This window comes from Euprymna scolopes, chromosome 45 (genome assembly GCF_053919585.1).
Source record: "Euprymna scolopes isolate OS-2025 chromosome 45, ASM5391958v1, whole genome shotgun sequence".
NCBI classification, from domain to species: Eukaryota; Metazoa; Mollusca; class Cephalopoda; order Sepiida; family Sepiolidae; genus Euprymna; species Euprymna scolopes.
The window spans coordinates 52,947,683-52,953,720 of record NC_136526.1 but is presented as its reverse complement, the minus strand read 5'-3'; the positions used below and the strand labels follow the sequence as shown (position 1 = coordinate 52,953,720).

The 6,038-nt window shown below is 29.5% G+C and overlaps 1 long non-coding RNA gene across 2 annotated transcripts in view; it reads left to right on the top strand.

The window, feature by feature from the left end:
* The first annotated feature begins 997 nt into the window (after positions 1-997).
* LOC145269646 (uncharacterized) overlaps positions 998-6,038 on the top strand; it is a 30,347-nt gene continuing 25,306 nt past the window's right edge. Inside the window, exon 1 of one of the 2 annotated variants that reach the window (XR_013865156.1) lies at positions 998-1,572. This is a non-coding gene — a long non-coding RNA (uncharacterized LOC145269646). The remainder of the gene's footprint in view (positions 1,573-6,038) is intronic. The other variant, XR_013865157.1, reaches the window with a different exon arrangement.

The following is a 6,038-nucleotide window of genomic DNA, read 5'->3' as shown; positions in this document are numbered from 1 at the left end:
TTTATTTATTTTGATTTCAATAATTTTATTTGTTATTTTGATTTCAATAATTTTATTTATTTTGATTCCAATAATTTTATTTGTTATTTTGATTTCAATAATTTTATTTATTTTGATTTCAATAATTTTATTTATTTTGATTTCAATAATTTTATTTATTTTGATTTCCATAATTTTATTTGTTATTTTTTATTTCCATAATTTTATTTGTTATTTTGATTTCAATAATTTTATTTGTTATTTTGATTTCCATAATTTTATTTGTTATTTTGATTTCAATAATTTTATTTGTTATTTTGATTTCATTTATTTTATTTTTATACTTTCATAAACATATATTTATTATATAAATACAAATAAAAACATATTTTTAAAATTAAAAAAAAATATTTATTTAATTTCATGCACAATCATTATTATTGATTATAATTTCTTATAAAATGTCAAATAAAATAAAACTTTTATTTTTGATTTTGTTATCAAAAGGGCAAATAGTTGTGTTATTTTTATTTGTATAATTCCGTAAATGTTTATTGTATACTTTTCAATAATGTCCTTTTCTTATATATTATTTCAATAAAGACCATCACAATAAAAATATTGAAGAACAATAAAACTGAAGAAACCGATTTGCCTTGTCACCACTTCCGGTAGCATTTCGCAAAAAATTAAAAAAATACATTAGCTGACTATAACCAATTATTTTCTACCGTAATATTTGGTAAATTTTCACATTAGGTCCACCTCCACAATTTTCTTTTAGATGACGACTTTTATAAGTTTTCGACTATGCTAAATACGAAAATCACATTGAAATTTTACAGAAATAAGTAGTTCTCGAGATATCAAAAGTTGTATTATGCATTGTATTCTTTGGCGGCCATCTTTTTTACGCGCGTGCGCCATAAACAAATCTACTCCTCTATGACTGACACTGTACGCGCGTAAAAAAGATGTCCGCCAAAGAATACAATGTATAATACAACTTTTTTATATCTCGATAATTACTTATTTTTGCAAAATTTTAATGCGATTTTCGAATTCAGCATAGTCGAAAACCGTTGAAGGTTGTCATTTAAAAGAAAATTGTAGAGGTGGGGCAGTGGGCCTAATCTGAAAAAATACCGAATATTTTTCATATTTTTTTTCTAATTTATACTAATTTCGACATGACACATGAGAAATATTTTTTCACCCGAAATGTATTGGTTTAAAACATTACTAATCAACACCATGTAATGCTTTAAGTTTGTGTAATTTAATTTCCAAGTATATTGTAGATATAGGACATAAGCTTGTTTTTGTAACTTCCTTTGTAGACGGACGGAAGTAAGGGTAGCCTTTTGCATTATGGGTAATTGCGATTATAACCCAATGCCCGCCATGACACCTTCTTAACGTCTTTTATGAATGAGTCGTCACTATAATCTGTAACTATTCTAAAATTTTTCCGAAAACTGTAGATAACAAAACAGAATATTTAAGCAAGTCTTAAAAAGAGATTTTATTTTAAAATCGTTTATTTATATCATTTTGTTTCCATTTTCCTATGAAAACACTTAAACCACAAATGTAAGTATACTTTCGAACTTATTATTTTCACCGTTCAGTTTTGTACTTTCGTGAATTAAATTCCGGCCATTTTGTTGCCTGCTAATGTTTGAATTATTCAATCGAAATAACTGATTTAGGAAATCTTGATTAACTGTCTACTTGCTCCTGAGAAAAAAATAAAAATAAATAAAATAAATTAAAAAAAAGTTCGTCTCAAAGTTGTGAGTTATAGTAGGCTAACATACTTCCTAACTTCCTGTGTAGCGCTACCGGAAGCGGTGTCGAGGCAAATCAGTTCCTTTACTTTTATTGTTCTTCAGTATTTCTATTATGAAGCGATTTATTGAAATGAAATATAAGAAAAAGACATCATTGAAAATAACGGTTAAACTGAAAGATGCCTTTCCAATTTTAATCGGAACTTAACTTCTCCAGTAAGTATGGATGGCAAAAAACTCTTATAAAATCCTGGTTGGATGGAGAGTGTTCTTTGAACCGTTATAAACATTATATAGAAAGATAAAACGTCTTTATTTAGAAAAATATATTTATTTGGTAAAGTTCACCTGACGTCTTCCTTTGTTTATAAACTAGGCACCGCCAAAACTGGGGGGGGGGGGGCAGGTAAGTACTTTTTGACGGACTGTCTTTTTAACAATCTACCAAAAATCAGGTAATTATCCAATCAATACGAAATTTTCAGCGATTATTAAGGGAAGAATGAACTTTATAACAGTGTACTTATTTTTCATAAACGATATTTATATATATATATTTTTTTGCTTACAACCCCCCCCTTGTTTTGAAGTGGGAACAAATATGCTTAAAATAATCATCTGAAACTAAACAAAACATATTCCGTTGTTGTAAGGGACAGGATTATATATTAAAAAAAAAACAAAAAAAAAAAACAACAATTATTTACATACCTTATTTTGACGTCTGAATATCAGAACTTTGATTGTGTTTAATTATTCCACTTTTGACTTTTGGAGTGTGAAATTCGGTGAATATGTTAAGTAAAATAATTAATTTAAGCTAAGCAAAAAAAAAAAAATTTTTTTTAAATATTTATACGAAAAAAGCCATTTTAAAATCTTTGATAAATAAATTAATAATTTTTTTTTTAGCGAGCCGAATAATGCATGACCATTATTAAACAGGGAATTCTTTGAAGAATCGATACAAAAAAAAAAATCGATAAATATTGTGCCCTTTGTGTTATAAAATATCATCAGTTTTTCGATCCCATTTGATAACGTTTGCCGCCTTTCGACTACGGTGGATCATACGCGCTGAAATAATTTTGTTGAATCTCCATGACTGCCAAAACCGGTGCAAGCGTGAATCATAACAATTTATGTTGGTCAACACTCACATAGAAACCAGACATACTCTTTTCATTGCGAGACAAAATTATGGATGGTAAATAAAAATTTATTTTTATTATTACACGTGTTTATTTTTATTTTACCGAAACTATAGCGGACATTTGTTCGTCCGTCTGCCATAAACGAAACTTTATAGTGAAAAATTAATTTTAAACTAGAAACAGTACATTTTTTATACTGCAAAAATACGCACCGTAAAAAAATGATTAAACCTTAGGTGAAAGTGCAGAATAGTTGAACCCTCCCCCCATGTTAAGAATGGCATTCTAAATAAAGTTATTATTTTAGTATGGCCCGTACACTTGCAGTGTCAAAATTACACAAAAGGAAGCTTAGAATAAATTATTGTCAAATTGCCGATGTTGTCCAACGATGCACTTGTTTTTCTAAAGTTGATTTAAATTGGTTTTCGGGTGTGTTATGACTAAATATCACACTTAAAATTGTGAATTATGCGTGAATCTCTTGAAAAACCTGTCAGAAAGAAGCCCCCCCCCATTTTGGGGAGCCTGAGGCCCCCCCCCACACGCGTACACATTAAAAAGTAAACTCATCAAAATGGTCACCCATCTGGTACTGACTAGCCTCAGGGTTGCTTATGTAGTTTAGTTTAATTTTTATTCTGCTTTGAATTCCACCCCACCCACCCCCATTTGGGGGAGACTGACCCCCCACACACATACACATTAAAAACCAAACTCATCAAAATGGTCACCTATCTGGTACTGGCCAGCCTCGGGGTTGCTTATGTAGTCAAAAAACCCTACAGTTCTTCCTCGTTCAATGAAGGAGAAATCTTTCTAGACTGGGTCAATTTTAATTTTTATTCTGCTTTACCCCCCCCATTTTTGGGAGCCTAACCCCCACACATACACATTAAAAACCAAACTCATACAAATGGTCACCCATCTGGTACTGGCCAGCCTCAGCGTTAATAATACATTGAAATTTTCGTCACTGAAAAATAAGTTTTTTTTGGCCGGTTTGGTCTTCCATAGTTTGCTTTTTATTAAACACAAACGTAAATATTCTCGATATGGACTCTATATGGACGCTAAAATAACTGGTTGCCTATCTGAATAAGTGGAATTATTTGAAATGCAGGTACTTATATTATAATATTTTTGCATATATTCATAGAAAATCACCCTAAATCTTAGTTAGACTAAAAATAAACAACTTAATTCTTTCAAAAACCTTTTTTAAAAAATATTTATATACGCTTTTTGTGCAAGACAAAAAATGTCAATGGTTAACTTTTGGGGAAATTTTAACATTTAAAATTTAATTAAAAATATAAAAAGTTTTACATTATTCAGCTTTCTATATGATAAAATTCAGGATTTTATCTTTCTGGAAAAAAAAAAGTTACTCAGAAATCATGGTTTATAATAAATGTAATTTCGTTTTAAAAAACAACAACAACTTCATTTTTCGGCCATTTTTGGCGGTCCCTATTATAAACCCATTTGGCAGAAGTGATGTCCGACATATTTTTAGCTACGGATGACGAAAATGAACCTTTATTCGAACTTAATCGACTGTTTTTTTAAATTTTTTTTTTTAAATATATTCATGAACTGTTTTATTCTTTTATCAAACAAAAATAGAACTTTTATAATGAAATATATATTTTGGACTATTTTCCAAACATCGAAATTTTTAAATTAAAGTTAGTTTTATTTAAAAAAAAAAAAAAAAAAAATGTTTTTTCTTTTCGAGATATTTTTTTTCTCCGTTTATCACTTTGAAATTTTATTCAACAATAAAATTATAAACCAATTTACAATAAAAAAAATGCAAAATTTATTTTTCGAAATGAGATTTTTGTAACATGACTTATGTTTTCAAAATTGATGGTAGTCTTGCAGTTAAGCCTGACAAACTCGTTAATTTTAAAATTTCAATATCGACGTTTACTTAACTTTTATCATAAAAGTTAGGTAAACATTCATAAACATATTAATGCGGGAAAAACAGTTCATAAAAATGTAAAAAAAGAAAGATGCGAATGCACTTACTGTTCCGCGCTATTTTTTAAAATCGTATTTCCAAGTTTAATTAAAGTTTTATAATATGTTTTTTTTATTATTCATTTGTGAGGTTAAAGCACAGAATAGGTACAAAACACCTCCCCCCTCCACATATTAACAATGGCTTTTTAAATAACCACATTATTTCAGCACGGATCAATAAGTACATGAGTACAAAAAAAAAAAAAAAACGTCCATTAAGTTCAAATAAAAACTGTTTGAATAAAACTTCTAAAAAAAAAAAAAAGGTTCATTCTATACAGTTTTGGTCATCCGTAGCTAAAAGTATGTCGGACGTCACTTCCGCTAAAGGGCTTTGTAAACAAAGAAAGATGAAAGGTTGATTTTGCCATTTATTTTATACAAAGAAAAAATAAACATCATGAAAATACCTTTTTATAATATTTTTTTATTAATCAGACATTATAAAAAATGTATTATACTTTTACAAACATAAAAAATAAACAAAAATATTTTTATCAATAAAATTTCTTTTCAACATTATCTCACTGCTGATGCAATTCTCTATCTATATAAAAGCCAAGTACGTCAAAGAATGGAATACTGCTGCCATATCTGGACAGGAGCTGCTAAAAACAGCCTATCCTGCCTTGACAGAGTACAAAATAGACTTTATGGCTTAGTGGGGGATGCCTTTTTCTCTTCCCTGCAACCTCTCTCCCACAGAAGAGACTTTGCGAGCTTTTCTTTGTTTTATCGTTATTTCCATGGCAAGTGCTCGTCTGAGCTCCAATCTCTGGTATCCCCTCGCCAATCTTTCACGATAAACACCAGTCTAGCTGAAACCACTGTCAAAAATTTTCCCCACTCTTTATCTGTGCCTAAATCAAAACATAGATTCCATGAACAAAGCTTCTTTCTTAGAACTGCATGCCTGTGGATCTCTGTTCTGTCTGCCTGCTTCCCACCTGACTACAACCTGGATGTCTTCAAGTTACACGTAAACAAATTCCTGATAAACCGCCCTCTTAATTAGACACTTTATTAAATATCAACACTAACGTACTGTACATGCAATAACCCTTATCTCTGAGTGGCT